Source organism: Thermobia domestica, chromosome 14 (genome assembly GCF_964235325.1).
Source record: "Thermobia domestica chromosome 14, izTheDome1.hap1.1, whole genome shotgun sequence".
Taxonomy (NCBI): domain Eukaryota; kingdom Metazoa; phylum Arthropoda; class Insecta; order Zygentoma; family Lepismatidae; genus Thermobia; species Thermobia domestica.
Window position 1 is genome coordinate 14,147,520 of NC_137467.1, and position 17,270 is coordinate 14,164,789.

At 37.7% G+C, this 17,270-nt stretch overlaps 1 protein-coding gene across 4 annotated transcripts in view; it reads left to right on the top strand.

Moving 5' to 3' along the window:
- The window catches only part of mei-P26 (E3 ubiquitin-protein ligase meiotic P26), a 165,698-nt gene that overhangs the window by 29,289 nt on the left and 119,139 nt on the right, over positions 1–17,270 (top strand). The gene's annotated exons all lie outside the window — the stretch shown is intronic.

Sequence of the window (17,270 nt, forward strand, 5' to 3'; positions counted from 1 at the left end):
TAGAAGCATTTTTGAATTTCCCTCTACCGATATTTATGTTCAACAGGCCCAGCATTGAGCTGTCAAATACTTTTGAAAATATACCAAAGAGAATTTCGATGTATGTAGGAAATTAGCCGGTCTGTGGTGACTTTACGGCTCTTTTTCTCAAAACTGCTCCGGCAAAGTTACTGCGTTTTGTCGCGACAGGGCAGCGTAGTCAGGCCAAGACTTCATTTAGGAACCAATATGTGCGCTATCCAAGAATATATGTTTCACAACATTTATTATAGAGGCAGTTGGGCAGCGAGCATATAATTTGAAGTACTCACCAACTATCTCTATAAAAATAGTTGCGGAAGTACTGCAGGATTCTGAAACATGGATATTTGGATAGGGCACATACTAGTTCCTAAGTGAAGTCTTGGCCCACCTGCGGTAGGGTCCCATAGATTTGAAGCTATGGATCTTTAAAGTTCAATTTTTCATGTATTCTAGTGATGAGCGCAAGAGTCTTGGTCTTGCAGTTTTTGCAAGAGTCTTCCATGCAAGACCAAGACCAGCAATTCCGATGCAAGACCAAGACCAAGGCCAAGGAGTGTAAGACAAGACCAAGACCAAGACCGTACCTGCAAGACCAAGACCAAGACCAAGACTCTTGCGCAAAAGTCTTGCACTAGTACTGGCTCAATAGTAGAGCGTTCACTTCTGGTGCTGGGGTAACTGGTTCGATCCCAGCTTGCACCATGTAAGCTTTTTTGGTGGATAGAGACCGTGTGCATAGGTTTTCCCGTTTCCTCCTACTTTCTTCATTCCATCATTTCATTCAATTCTCATCATCACCATCTCTCTTGGCCTCGGTGCATAATCGTGGCACATAAAACTAGATATTAGATCATTTCAAAACATATTAGTGGTGTTCTTCTAAAACTAAAGAGAAATGTAGTATTGAACATCGTAATTCCGTACACCATAGGTGCCGACTACATGGGTATGGCCTTGGCTCCAAGGATCAAGTATCGGCTAGAAACAGGTTTGATTATAATCGTTATTATTTTAAATTTTCTCTTTCTCTTTTGGCCAATATTACTAACATATCGTCATCATAGCTATTCTGCAATTATTGGCAGGTCACTTGTTGCAGCTCAGAAGCTTCGATATACGGTGGTCCTCAGCTAGTCTCTTCGTCTTGACGTAGTAGTTTTTTGTTTTAATATTTTCCTCCAACTACAATCTCCTTTGTCTCCTCCCTCTCTTTCTTTCCACCATATACTTTAGCATGTCACTCATAATAAAGTTCATCCTCAACCAATGTCCCAACCTGTTCCTTTTCCTTCTCTTAAGTACAACTAAAATTCTTCTTTTCTCCCCTACTACTACAATTTCTTACACCTTCTCATTCGTTTTCCGTTCAACACAGCTAATTATCTCCCTTTTCAGAAAGCCTCCAACATTTTTTCATCGCTTTTGCGTAATGTCCATGTTTCTGTTCCATAAAGTACATATTGCAATCAGTAAAATAAAATCTCAATATTTAATTGGAAGTTTGTTCAATACAAAGATTAGCTAATCTTGGTTGAAAATGAAAATATCTGACGTCTTTGGGGTGTAAAAATAATATAGCAATTCACGATATTTCAGTAATCTGTGCCGTCTTGATTTTCTTTCATGCGTCTCCCCAATTTGGGGACCAAAGGAGTATTGAATGTTAAAAAAATATATATATTAAAAAGATTACGAAACGTTGTAATTTATCTTATAAGTAGTGAAGTGTGGGAACCCATTTTAAAAAATAATAAATGTTATCGCCTATGTTGTACGCTATCATCATACTTACACGAAGGTAAACTATATTACATTTAGGAACATACATTGTATTTCCTTTACTATTGGCGCATTGTAGAATTTATCGAAAGTAAAATTTACCTATGAAAAGCATAAGATTTCTGAAAACAAGACTTGCAAGACTCTTGCAGCAAGACCAAGACCAAGACCAAAGGTTCTAGTTCAAGACCAAGACCAAGACTGGTTGTGCAAGATCAAGACCACCCGGGTCTTGGTCTTGGTTTTGCATTTGCTCATCACTAATGTATTCGACAGCCTATAACTCCAAAAGGAAGCATCTCTGCAGCCAGGTTGGTCTATACATTTTGTCTTATCTTGGTGTCAGAAATCACCTCCTAAACGTTGTCGGTGTTGTTTTGAAACACCTTGTATAGGAGTAGGGATAGACCATATGACCTAGATGTTAAAGCAGAAAATGAAGTACGCGAGGATGATAAAAGGTTTAGTATTCTTCGAGAGAGTTTGAGAAAGCTCTATCCGAGGTTGCGAATGGAGAGGCAACCGGGATAGATAATGTATCAATTGAAATCATTAAAAATCTGAGAAACAATGGCAACAAAGAATTGTTCTCACTCTGCAATGAAGTATATGAAACAGCAGAGTGATCGAAAGACTTCCTGAAGACGATCATATCATGATACCGATAAGAAATCAAACCCAGACAGATGTGAGGGTTATACAACTATTATTAGTCTCATATCGCATGCAGCAAAAATTTGTTTCGAATACTGAACAGAGGATTGTATGGAAGAACAAATCATTAAAAAAAATTTAAGAAGGAACAGTTTGGGTTCAGGAGAGGTAAGGGCACAAGAGATGCAATTGGATTATTAAGGATGATTGGTGAAAAGTTTATGGGAAAAGGAAAAGAGATGTATGTTGTATTTATTCATCTAGAAAAGGTTTTCAACCTCGTGAATTGGGAATTGTTAGGAGTTCTAAAGAAGGTTGGGTTGGAATAGTAAGATCAAAGACTAGTTAGAAACATATACGAACCAAAAAATAAGTTTTAGAACAGGGGACCAATGACAAAGGAGAGTGGAACTAGAAGGGAAGTTCGATAGGGATGATGTCTCTATTTAATATCTACCTAGAAGAGATAGTGAAAAAGAGTCTGCTCTTGTTCAGAAAAGTATTAATATGAATTGTAAAAATGCTTTTAGAGTTCGAAACCGAAGATTGCTAGATAAGTTTATTATATATTATTGCTGTTATTTAGTAGTATTATACGAGTTGATACAATTATCACATACAAAACGAATATATGATAATTATTTGCAATATACGATAATTTTAAAAACGAAAATCGATAATTTTGTTCTTGATGTTGGCAACTCTGATGCGAACAAAAACTAGAAATGATACCCGAAAACAAAGTGCTAGTCCGTAGGCCGAGCAATCGTAGTAGTATGGGGGCGAAGCCATTCTCTGGCCGAAGGCTAATCTTGAATAAAAAGTATATTTATTTGTTTGTTCGGTACATAAATCCACAACGTTGCGTTTGACATACTTCTAAGCAACTGCATTGATGACACTGTAGTCTGGAAGAAACTGTAAGCTATTTAGATTTTTTGATCAGTATCCTATGAGGAAAAGAAGGGCTTCAAAGGGGAAGAGATGCTTTAGAATTTATGCCAAAAATAGAGTATCTCACATGGTGCCGCCCCCTTTCTCCAAAAAGAACAAATTTTAAAAGCCACGTTTTTAAGTATGGTATCCCATCATCAGCAACGAAGGGGGAAAGTCCACTCGCACTCAGAAAGGCCTAAACAGTACAAATACAATCTTGTTGTGTCTGTTTTTTCTTTAAATAATAATATGTTGTATTAGTGAGTTTGAGTGACTTGCAAAGGAAAAATGGTAATCCTTTTTATAGAATTCAATATCGACCTTCATTCTCTATATTTCAGCTTGCAATCCCAGTGCAACTAGCTCTTTTATTTTTATATCTTGATTTTCCTTCTACGTTGTTTATATATATATATATATATATATATATATATATATATATATATATATATATATATATATATATATATATATATATATATATATATATATATATATATATATATATATATATATATATAACTTGTTTCCACCTTCAATGATAAGGAATTTATTTGTGACACAAAGACAAGACTAGTTTTCATAACAAAACTGTGATAACTAACTAAATGGAACAGGTGTTCGTTTCTGTTGGAGAATTGATTTCTTGTATTTGACAATAACCAAGCAATTCATGCTGGAATTTTTTGACCATTTGCTATAGCACTATCCATGTGATCTTAAACTAATGCGATCTAAACATAATTTACGAACATAGTAGGCTTTTCAAATAGGTCAGCTTAGTAAATTTAACTACCATCATCATGAAATCTGTTTCCAACAAGAAATATTTGTTTTAAATAATATAGTTATGATACATTTTGCCGCCCCATGCATATGGACGTGTTGCATATACGGTATATTCGGCGGCGGCGCTGATCTCACGAGGTCCTCTTGTTAGAAAGATGAAACTAGGTATATAAACTTATTTTCGAAAGAAGTTGACATATATACATAATTTACAGTCTGAAAGAAATATTTTAGGGGTAAAGTACCCATAGGGGGTAGGAAGGAGATGCATGTAAAAATAATCGGAAAAGACTTGGCCCACGAATCGACAGAGGCGACTTAGTTTTTTTTTTTTTTTTCAAATATTACGCATGAACGTTATTCTTCCCGTGTGAAGCCGAGGAATTTTGCTAGTTAAAAACTTTGGTAGACAGTCAAAAGAATAACGCGCTAGAAGTTTCACCAAAATGATCTTTCCAACTTTGATCGCGTATAAGTCAGAATTGAGGATAGATGGAAAGGTGCTGTTTCTGGTATATTGTTCACAAACACATAAAGTTTTATTCTATACTTACGCTTTCAACAATTATCCCTTCTCTAATTTCTTTTGTTTATATTTTTATTTTTGTCTTTACAAGTGAGACATTGACAAAAATGGCCACACCTCAGGAAATGACACCAGAGATGGACTGGGTCAGTGGTTCAGTGTGTCAAGTGTGTCAAAGTGGATCAGTGGGTCGTGGGTCAACAGCATGTGACCCACTGCGACCCACCACCCACCATGACCCATTCTGACAACCGACCCACTCAGCTTACTGCATTGTAGACAGCATCTTCTGAACACTGGTGAATTTGTCTACATTTTACTTTCAAGGCCTTCATTTCCTTTCCTTTTTCATTTGTTTATTTACCTCTCTAAGTGAAAAAGAACTTCACGCATTTTTGAATACTGATATTTCTAATTGCAATAATAGCAATAGGACTTATACTACTGCTTGGCTTTCGAGACACACAGTCTGAGTTTTTAGAAGAGCTAACTACTGGAAAACAATCATTTTTGAATTACTGAAATATATAAATTATTATATAAAAAATTGAATGTAGCTATGTGCTTGATCATCATGGCCAAATTGAAAAGTTAAATGAAATGACTTTTGGAATATAGTTAGGTCTTAATCTAAGCTGGGATGTTATCATATAGCTTTCATTATAATACATATCCTAATGGGGTAGTGGGGATCCGAATTTTTGCGGAAAAAAAATAGTATCTCTAGGGATGGGCACGAGCGAGTTCGAGCGAGTTTTCTTCGAAATTCGACTCGACTTGAAACAGACATTTTTCATCTCGACTCGAAAAATTTCCTCCACTTGACTCGAAATTCGACTCGAATTTGGGCCGAGTCGAGCCAATTCGAGCTAAACCCTGTGTGTAGTTCTAAGTACTCTTTTCAAGTATACTTCATAGAGAATATAATATCAATGATACTAGTACTACTAGTCTACTACTACAAATTCTTATCTTCTTCTTCTTATTATTATTACTATTATTATTATTATTTATTATTATTATTATTATTATTATTATTATTATTATTATTATTATTATTATTATTATTATTATTATTATTATTATTATTATTATTATTATTATTATTAAAATCACTGTGTATAACCATGAAAGGTAGAAGATTTGTATCTGAATACTGAAAACTAGTTGACTGTAGATCTCGGTCTTCGAAAACTCTTCAGGAGGCAAGGACATCGGTCATGAGGTTCTGGGTTTGAGTTCCGGAGGAGTAAGTATTTGGGCTCGAGACAAAAGTTGTTAAAAATTATAGGGCACTGGCAAAAGATATTCAATACTGCTCGGCCCGGGTTTATGGTTGTCAACGGCTCAAGCGACCCAGCTCACATCTTACTCACTATCGAGCCGAACCATGAAGTGACTCGAGCCAACAGCTCAACTAATCGAGCTGGCTCGAACCGATGGCTCATCTGAGCAGAACCGAACTGAGCTGATTGCTCACCCAACCGAGCCGGTTCGAACTATCGACTCAGTTGAGCTGAATCGAACCAAGCCGATGGACACGTTTCAACGGAGCTGGCTCGGCTCATCCCAACCTAGCCGGCTCGAGCCATCAGCTCAATTGAGCCGAGTCGATGGCTTGTCTCAACCGAGACGATGGCTCATCCCAATCGAACCTGCTCGAGCAGCTCGCTCAGTTGAACCGAGCCTGTTGACGCTACCCGAGTTGGGCTTCTGCTTGGGCTCAAAAATTCGAGCGTGCAGGTCTCAGCCTTGATGGTAAGAACTAAATGCTTATATTGGTGTTCATGACATTTGAGGCTCTCTCGTTATATAAAAAAAATCTATTGTTGTCTCGTTATCGAGACGAGACGAGACACACTAAAACTACCCTACAAGATGCACTAAAAGTACGTGACAAGATACACCCCTGTCGAGAGCAATACTAAAGGTATTCCGCATTACTGCTTCTATTTCTCACGGCTTTCGTTTTTCAGGCTAATCAGGCCATGATTTCAGAACGAGTTATAGCACGGCCAACAAGAGATGGTCTCTGACGTTTCTTACCACATGCGGTGGGACATTGCAGCCCCTACTTTGATACCAGTGTTACCAACCACGATCACTCTGTCTTATACCATTAATTAAATTGCCACTACAGTTGCACCGAAAAAAGACATTGACACGCGAGTAGTGGTAATGTCACTGCGAGCTGTCAGAGACGTTCTCTTACTGGACGCACTATAAAACGAGCTGAACGAGCGAGCTATTTATCAAACTCGACCTCAAAACACTGACTCGACTCGGAATTCGTCTCGAAAAAATTACCTTTGACTCGATTCGAAACTCTAGTCGAATTCGAGTCGAGTTATAGCTCGACTCGTGCCCATCCTTAAGTATCTCGAAAACTGTTAAACTTACGGAGCTGAAATTCAGTATAATAAATCTTTATTGAAAATGAGCAGAACGTGTTCTAGCATTTTTTTAAATTCTTCTTTATGGGAGGGGCGGCACTTTCTACGTATGGAAAATTGGTAGTGGGTTGGTTTGTAAAGATAATCGAAAACGATCGATATTAGTCAAGAAACAAAGAGAAACAATTATTATTTGATTAACAAAAAATGCAGTGCTTCGCTTCATATATCCATTGTTTTCTACTATAATAATTGCTGAAGCTTATGTTTATTGTATGGATCGCTTAGAGCTTAGACCCATAAAGTTGTGAGAAAAATAGGCATAAAATTTGTAACGTAAGCTTAATTACACGAAAATTTTAAGTTTGGACTGTATGCTTAATTATATGAAAAATTTTACACTTTTTCTTCCTTTACGTTGGTCTACTTACCTTGATTTGGGACTTTCAAATTTCAACCCTTTCTCCCACTGAAAAGTATTGATAATTCAAGGAGGAAATAATTATACCATGATAAGTTAATTAAAATTCATCATAATTTGGCTCATGGCAAACACTTTACCATTTTATATCGTAAAAGTCAGATCAACTGTTATTGTAACAGAGCGGTTCTTGCGCGATTGACTGTAGAAATTCAAACTCCGATTAGTGATAATTTCATAACCTGGTCTTATTACAAGTGTAAACTCTTTATTCAGTTAAGGGGGGGGGCGTGCATCATGGTTCAGAGTTGATGACGATGTGTTTTGGTGGATCAGAGTGAGTGAGAGTGGGTCATGGGTTACTGTGGGTGGTGGTCAGTGGGTCGTGGGTCAAGTTTTCATTGACCCACGCCATCTCTGGATGGCACACTGTGTGGAATGATTGATAGACACCAAAGCTGCTACACAGGTCCAGTGGAACTTCCGGACGCGTTCCAGACCCCCCCCCCTTACGTCCGACTATTCGGTAGTGGTACACGAGGTTCAAGAAAATCAGAAATGTCATGAATAAGACAAGTTCTGAACCTCCGAGCACAAGAGAAGAGATGTGGAACAGATACAACAGGCATTTCTGCGGAGTCCAACCAAATCAATCCGTCAAGTGTTTCGACAGTTGCAGCTACCACCGAGCACGGTGTACAGTGTACTACACAAGAAGCAAAAGAAGCTACATACCCAGGGGCATAAATAAGGGCTCCGCAGACTCCGCGTTGCGGGGCCCCAAGCCATCAAGGGGCCCCAAATCGGGAAGTGAGACGTAGAGAAGGGGCCCCACTCCACGCTGTCTGCGGGAGGGCCCCCAAGCCTTTAGTTACGCCATTGTAACACACCTACAAGTTGCAGCTGCTGCATGCGCTTCAATTTGATGTCAGGCCAAAGCAAAGCATTTGCAATTGAAATTCTGAATCGTATCGGCGAAGACCCGGACTTTCTAACAAAGGTGATGTTCTCCCACAAAGCGTGCTTGTATGTGTCTATGATGGTAAAACGACTCAATGTGCAGATAGTCGAGATTCGAGTCGAGACACACTTTGTAAAATTCGAGACGAGTCGAGACAAACGTATTTCTCGACTCGAATTTTCGAGTCGAGACACGAGTCGAGTCGAGACGGCTCTTAAAAATCTCGACTCGACTCGAATGTCTCGAAAATATTTCTATAATTTTTAATATTATTTTGAAGAAAGTATTCACTCAGAAACAGCCTTGAAACCAATTCCAGCTTTTATTCCTTCAGAAAGGTACAGAACGCATAAAATTAATAGTTAATCTTTAAAGATCAAGATTTAATTTTCAGCTCAATTTAGTTAATTAGAACTAATAGTTAATGTCGTTGTATTTGGTTGTACTGCAAATATAATGATAATAATAATAATAATTGATTATCTAGTTTGTATAAAACTATTATCCGTAGTCTAAATCTAGTTTGTATAAAACTATTGCGATAAAGTGAACTTCATAAATTCTCTGAATGAGCAGTTGGTAGTCTATAGTAATTTAGCATAGTTATAATTATTGTGTTTTCGTTCCCATGAACGCAATAGGGTTACGTAACTTCTGGATTATTCGCTTGCCCAACTATTCTGAGGCTTTAATATGTTGCAGCATATCACGAGCTACGGATAATATATAATGTAACATTTGTTGTACATCACATATTATGATACGAGACTATTTTACATAGTATATCTTATCTAATATAAATAAAATAAAGAGTTTGTTTGTGTGTTTGTCTGTCTGTCTGTGCGACCTGGGGACCAGACGAGTGGACCGAGAGTTCCCAAAATTTGGTCACGGCAGTGTTGGGTAAGTTACTTGTAAAAATGTAACGCGTTACAAGTTACTTTACTTTCTCTTAAAATGTAACGCGTTAGTAACGCGTTACTTGCCCCCGAAAAGTAACTGTTACTTTACTTCGAAAGTAACGCGTTACTAACGCGTTACTTTTAGGTCCAAAACTTTAAAAATGTGAAAAAAAAATTATGACTTCAATTTTCCGTAGTACTATTACTACCGCTATTATTATTATTATTATTATTATTATTATTATTATTATTATTATTATTATTATTATTATTATTATTATTATTATTATTATTATTGCACGTTCTGAATCGCTTTATGTGAATGCAAGGACAAATTTTTACTTGATATAACAGTTATGAACATTTTCATATAATGTAACATTGATAAAATGCCATACTGCGTTACTCCTAGGGATGGACACGAGCGAGTTCGAGCGAGTTTTCTTTGACACTCGATTCGACTAGAAACAGACATCTTTGAGCTCGACCCGAGAACTCGACTCGAAAAATATCCTCCAACTCGACTCGAATTGGAGACACTTTACTTTTAAATTCTGTCCACCATCATCCTCAAATCTTAAGAAAAAAGTATTCTTTCAAATGTTCGAACGGTAAAATATTTTCGTTCTCCATTTTTATAAAAACAACACCAATCAAAGTAAAATAGACTACAGGTATCATTGCACTCCTAGTTCACTCACTGAATGTATTGATTTTGAGCTGTCAAAATCTAGGACAAAATCTTCCAGGTGCTTGCAATCAGTACACGTGATATCCCTAAGGCTGTCCTCATCTTTAAAAAACAGCAAGTGGCACTACGAACTTATATGTTTCTCTGTGTGTCTGTAACTGTCGGTCACTGTCATACGTAGTTCATGCTCGATTGTTTCATTCTGAGAAATTCACTCACTTACAAGAAAGAAACGTTTGTTTCCCCCCCCCCAAAAAAAATGCATATGTTGTTGTTACTCATCCGAAATGTAACGCGAAAAAAGTAACGCAAACTAGGTACGTTACTTAAAAATTTGTAACGCGTTACCGTTACAGTTACTTTGGGAAAAATGTAACGCGTTACTAGGAAACGTTACCTAAAAAGTAACGCGTTACAAGTAACGCGTTACTTGCGTTACGTTACTTCCCAACACTGGGTCACGGGTACCTTAGTCCAGGCCCCAGATCAAGACGAAGCGTTTTTTTTTTTTTAATTTCGAACCAGGGGGGTCTCGGGGGGACGTTTACTGGGACCGACCTGGGGACCAGACAAGTTGACCGAGAGTTACCAAATTTTGGTCCAGGTCCCAGTCTAAGGCGAAGCGTTTTTGTCAAAATTGGAACCAGGGGGTCTCAGGGGGGCGTTTAGCGAGACATGTAGTAAAAGTAATCCAAATTGATCGACATTAGTGTCAAATCCATAGTTTTCACGGTCGCTGAGATCAATGGTGACACTTCCATCAGCGATGACTTGCAAATTCAGCTACTACTGTATGCGGGCCGGGTGTCAGCGTGTGAGGAATACCGAGACATGTATAAATAGCCCATATTGATTGATACTAGTGTCAAATCCATAGTTTTCGCGGTCACTGAAAAGAATGGTGATACTTCCACAGGTGTTGACTTCCAAATACAGCCCCCATGCGAATAATGGGGATATTAAGCTAGTATTACAATAAATGGACTGCTTGGATGCCAAGAACTAGTACAGATAAGTACCATTCACTTCTATGAATAGGTATTTTTTAAAAGGATTTTTGTAAACACTAAGTTATAAAACAATGAACTACATACAGTAATTATGGTTTTGGTTCCCAATAGAAAAGAAATATGGATTGTTCATGAGATATTGAACTTCAACTTTCACTCCTGGAAAATTTCAATTTTGGAGTTAGGCCACTTGGCATCAAAGCAGTTCACTGTAAGATAAATACATTCCGCACATTAGTAACATAGTTGTTCAGGAGCCTTCGATTTCCATCCTCTCAAATGAAAGCTGAACGATTGCTTGATACATGCTGACTATATAGGAGAAATAGTGTATTAAGTTTTCGAGCTTTGGTGCGTATCCGTATTTACACTCTGATATAACTTTAAGTTCACACTCAAATCGAGCTAATTGTTTAATGCATTTCGAAAGCTTTTGTTTTTATGCAGCTCATTAAGGAAAATCTATTTCATAATCGTAACATTTATGTACTAAGAAACTATGAACGTAAAGTGGACTCGACCTAGCCCCGTGGCCGCTGTGACTCAGTGGCACAGCTCTCACCCTTGGTGTGTGAGGACTCTGATTCTGTGTGTGTGTGTGTGAACTCCGCGGCTAGTGTATGCGTCTTTTCCGTGGAAGACTCGGGTTCAATTCCCGGCGCGAGCTCATGTAGTTCGGATTCCACGTTAATCAGTAGGTCTACATTTCATATATCCTCGTTGCTGAAAGAGACGGTAAAGTCAAAATCAACTCAACAATATATATGTGTGTGTGCTTATGTGAATTTCCTCGTGGCTGTATGGTTAACACATACGCCTTGATCGCGGGAGACTCTGGTTCGATTTACGGTGGAAGCTCATGAAGTTGTTACCGGTATCCCACTTTAAACTGTAGATCCATGCCTCATATAACCATAGATGTAATATATATGCCTTTGATACACTTATTTTCCGACTTGGAAGCCATCGAAAATTTCCGGACACAGAGTCCCGTAGACCGAAAATGAGAAACATGGGTACAGAGTAAAACAGCCATAGAAATTTAAGCTTTTTAGGCTAACTTAATCCTTACATATAATGCAACTAGCTTGGCCAAGTTATAATGGAGGAAATGCTGCAACACTCTGAGAATAGAAAATGTTCGTCAGGTATTACTATCCCCCCCTCTCCTGCAGAATGAAAACCCTGACTAAAACTCAATATATATATATATATAACTATTTTGTGTAATGTAACAAACAGTGGCGGATAGTATTCATGTTTCCTTGCAGAGGTCCTTACGAGGATTCGCTTCCATCTTCCTCTCTTCAAGAACTAAAATAAATTAAAAAAATTGCTATTACTTGTTAATCTTGTACAAAGGACGCAATTAAAGTCCCAGTGTAACACCCCTTCACATTTAGATTTTTCCCCTGGAAGAAAACCAGTTATTATTGTTTCTTGATTTCTCAGTCTCATCTACATAAACATACGAATAGAATTACAGGATAGGACATGTTTAGAGTGCTTGCACGTGACATCTAACTATATTTCTCATCAAATGTGTCACAGATGAAAATTTCCGTTTGTACTGCCTCTATTTTCCGGTACATATGTTTCATTTATGTTATGTTGCTAAAATTCGTTAGGAAACAAGTACAGACTGCGCCTGTGTGCCTGACAAAACGTAAATGTACTGCATAATTATTTCTTCACTTTCTTCCAGAAAAAAAAAAGTAACCCATATCATGTCGGCTAGCAAAATGAGGTAGCGGACCAAAGATAGCCCTTGTTTACCTAAGGTCGTTACACAGCAGGGGTTTCATTCAGTCAGAGGGAAAAGAAAAAATAATTTAAGGTTTCTACATTTGTTTTGAACTGCAATATACTTCTTCCTTTTATTTTAAGAACCATTTCCTTCTAATTTGTCTGCATCAGAAAAAAACTGCAAAAAAATCACTAGAATGTGCCTATTTACCCAAAGTACGTACTAGATCACTAGTTCAATAGTATAATCACTAAATCTAGTACGAAATCATAAATGTGGCATCCCTGGGTTGGAGCGAAAGTAATGGTTGGAGTAAAAACTAGTCCGTATTTCTACTGCGTTCTGTTGTTGAATTCACAGAAATGTTCAAAAATAAATTCAAGAAGTAAAACACGATCATGGCTTCTAACAGGAATTCGCAGTTACGAAATTTGCATCACTGTCTTTTGAAAGGATGCCTAGAAAAAATACTAGAAAATAACTGAAAACACAAAATGGATTTGATAGCCAAATTCACGTCATCTTGGTGCGTCATCATTTTTCTTTAAATATTTGTATTTAGTATTAGATTAGAGTTTAGTGTCCCTTTCAGCATCAAGGCTATATGAGACGTGAACTTACAAATTAACGTGGGTTCAGAACCACAGGAGTTCCCATCGGAAATCGAACCTAGGTCTCCCGCACCAAAGACGCGTACGCTAATCATATGGACAAGGGTGTTCGATATTTAGTAATGTGTACATAAAGTTGTGAAATTGCATTTGTATAATGGAATGCAATTCCTTCTACTGACATAAACCTTCACAATACTTAGCTGGACAAATTATCTTTAAAAAGAAAATGTCACTCTTTATGTTTCAGTTCCTGGTTCGACTGAAGGATGGAACAAATTGCAATGAGCGTTTTTGGATCCTACTTTGTGTAGTTGATTCATCATAAACTTGGTATTTGATACGGATATGTACTATTACACTTATTTGGTGTTTATTTCTAAATAATAAGTCCTAATACAATTTCATAAAGTTGTAATTCTTCTTTAGTTTGTATCACTTTACACAATGACAAATCCAAAAGGTGTGTTGTATCGGTGCAGTACCAGTTTTTTTACGTTTTTCAAAATGTTCCAAAACCCAAAGAATAATCTTTAATTTCTGATATTTTAGTCGTCACAAATTACAATTTTATAATGTAGTCAATGTTTATAATTACTGGGCAGTTGGGCGTTTAAACTAATGACATCATAATAAAGTCAAAACCATAATTTTGAGTTGAATTGATTCTGAGTTTAACGTCTCGTTCAGCAGCGAGGCTATGTGAGACGTGGACCTACTGATTAACGTGGAATCCGTACCACATGAACTCCCACCGGGAATCAAGCCCAGGTTTCCCACGCCAAAGGCAAGTATGCTAACCGTTAGCCACGAAGGAGCTCCACCATAATTTTAGTGGGCGATAAGAAATATCTTGCCAGTGCTTTTACAATAAATAAAATTTTATAAGTATTAAAGAATAGTGGTAAGAGATTTTATAATAGCTCTTTTATTTATGAGATATGAGTATTTTGAAAAAAAACAACTAAAGAATAGGTTGGCGGAACCACAAAAGACTCGTAAAATAAACTTTCTTATAAATACATACGCACCTTACTCACCTTTTATAATTGCTATGCTTACGTTCTCCATAAAAACAGAAATTCTCTTTTAGTGATACTTTACACAAGATCATGAAGTGGGTTCAAATTTAATTAAAGGCAAAATACAATACAATAATCCACAAATATTGCCTCAAGTGAGTTTAAAGATTTCTAAACACTAGTACGAAACCGGGCTCTGCCGTTGCGATCGATTTACAGGTCTTGAGACGAAAGTAAGAAGGGACTTACGCATACAGTAAGTAAAAACAATTAATATGCCTGTAACTTTCCCCCAAATGGGTGTATCTTAAAACTAACCTCACCATTATTTTTCTAATTAAATTCTAGCCCGAAATTATGTATCATATTACCCTATTCCCATTTTGAAAACTTGACCTTAATTCAAAATGGCGGATTTCAAGATGGCTGCCATCAAGGCCATATCTACCATACGACTTCCCCCCCAGGACTTATATGTATCCACATGTTTTTTCTTCACTTTTCTTCATTAACGCTCCGTTTACAAAGGGTAGTAAGGGACTTCTGTAGTAATCTCTAATAACCACATCACAACTCTTAAAAGTTATTTAAAAAAAATAGAAAACATGCACCATGTCAAAAATTTGTCATCACAAGTAATGATGCATACATGCCTTCTATCAGTAAAAAAAGTTTCATTGAAATTGGAGCCGGACATTTGAGTAATGTCCCTTGTGGGATGTGATTGAACGTGACGTCAGAACACATCGCCCCCCTTCCCGGAATTTACGGGAATTAGGTGACCTGAGTGAGCACGTGTGGTGCCAACTCTCTCCAGCGACCTATCAAGGATCATTGCGTGTATGCCAAGACGTGTCGCCGTTTTTATCCATGCCAAAAGTCGACATACTGACAATTAGGTAGGTAGTCATGATGGTCTGGCTGATGTGTGCGTATATTTTAACTCGTACATTTTGTCTCGACTCGAATTTCGAGACGTCTCGACTCGAATTCGAGTCGAGTCGAGACAGAAACATATTTTCGAGTCGAGACAACATTTTCTCGAGACGAGTCGAGACAGGCTTAAATCTCGACTCGACTCGACTCGAATGCATCCCTACGGAAAATTGTATGCGACAGTCCAAAGTTAAATGTATGGTGTGGTTAGTGATGAGATCGTGTTCCTTTGCAGAGGCGTCAATCACCGCGAGTGTTTATCTGGACATGTTGAACAGTTTGCACTTCCACAGGTCGAACACCTGCAACCTGACATCCTGCTGCAGCAAGACTGTGCTTCTTCTCACTGGGGCTCGATCGTTTTGAGGGCTTTGGACGACATATTTCCAGATTGATGTATTTGTCGAGTCGGGCCCATTGCCTGGCTCCACTAGATTTTTTTTTTTTGGAAGAATGTGGTCCACAAAACTTGCAACAAGTGCGAGCTCGCATCGGTGCAGTACTTGAACACGGGTGGAACTGGAATGTTGCTAATACATTCTGCGTCCTACAAAAGGTCTCACATTGAACTCTGTTAAACGAATTGAGTTGAGTTGATTTTAGTTTAGCGTCCCGTTCAGCAGCGAGGCTATATGAGACGTGGACCTACTGATTAGCGTGGAATCCGAACCACATGAGCTCCCGCCGGGTCTGTTAAACGACTAGTAAAACTCTAGATCCGAGTGATCACTATGCCGCAAACTGCAACTTTCTATCTATTCCCAACCCCATTTCTGACTTATATGCGATCAGATTTGGAAAGATCATTTTGGAACACCCTATATTTTTCCCGAGAGATGTCAACCTCTGAAGGATGTTTGTTGTCATCCAATGGCGTGACTTTTGCTATCTTTGTTTCCTTAGTAGTAAAAAAAGGAAATGAAATGAAATCTTTCAGTATAACGCCCTATGATTATGCTCTTCATGCAAAGCGAGACGGATGATCAAGACAAGTGAATGCTGATGGAATAATTGGTGGAATGAAAATGTGGAAAGAAGCGGGATTATTCACGGTCACAATGATGTCTACTACATACTTACTTGGACGGGGATCGAACTAAGGACATCACCACCAGAGGTAAGCGTTCTCTACCACTGAGCTACCATACCTCCCGTTTCCATACTAGAAAATGGGATATGGATAACTGGTACCTGTCCTTAGAGTCACCGTTACCCGTTATGATGTTACTCCATTGACTAACTAGGCCGGGCCGAGATAACCACTTTAAATATCTAATGCAATAAACAGTGTTCAAAAATTTGCTTTTACTCAAGAGTTACCGTACGGAGTAACGGCGGATGCCCTAACATTATTATCTTAGAAGGGCCAGTTGCGATCCTAATAAACAGATAAATAAAACAAGAATAACATTTTTTTAAAAGAATATTACAACTTATATATTAAAACAAAAATATTTAATGCACAATAGAAGAAAAATCACTGCTTTTAATGGGGGACATAACGAGGTTCACTAGTTTTCCTTAGCAAAGCTAGAAATAGAAATCATGCACTTTTTTTTTTTTAAATTCATAAGCTGGATGTATTGTCCGCGTGGTCATCATTGCCGTTAACGAAGGTATGAGAACTTCAGATATTTAAGTATGATATCCCTGCGGCGCGGCGTACTCCACAATTAGCAGTCCAAAGTGTATTTCACTTACTTCACTCATTCAAGTAAAGAAAACGATGTTCAGATTGATATATGGTGGAGGTAATATATAATTATAGGGCCTATATTAGGGTGACCAAAATTTTAACTTGCAAAGACGGGAGGTGTAAAATTCCCAGATTGCATTTTCAGCATCAGCAGTATTTTCAAATTACATAA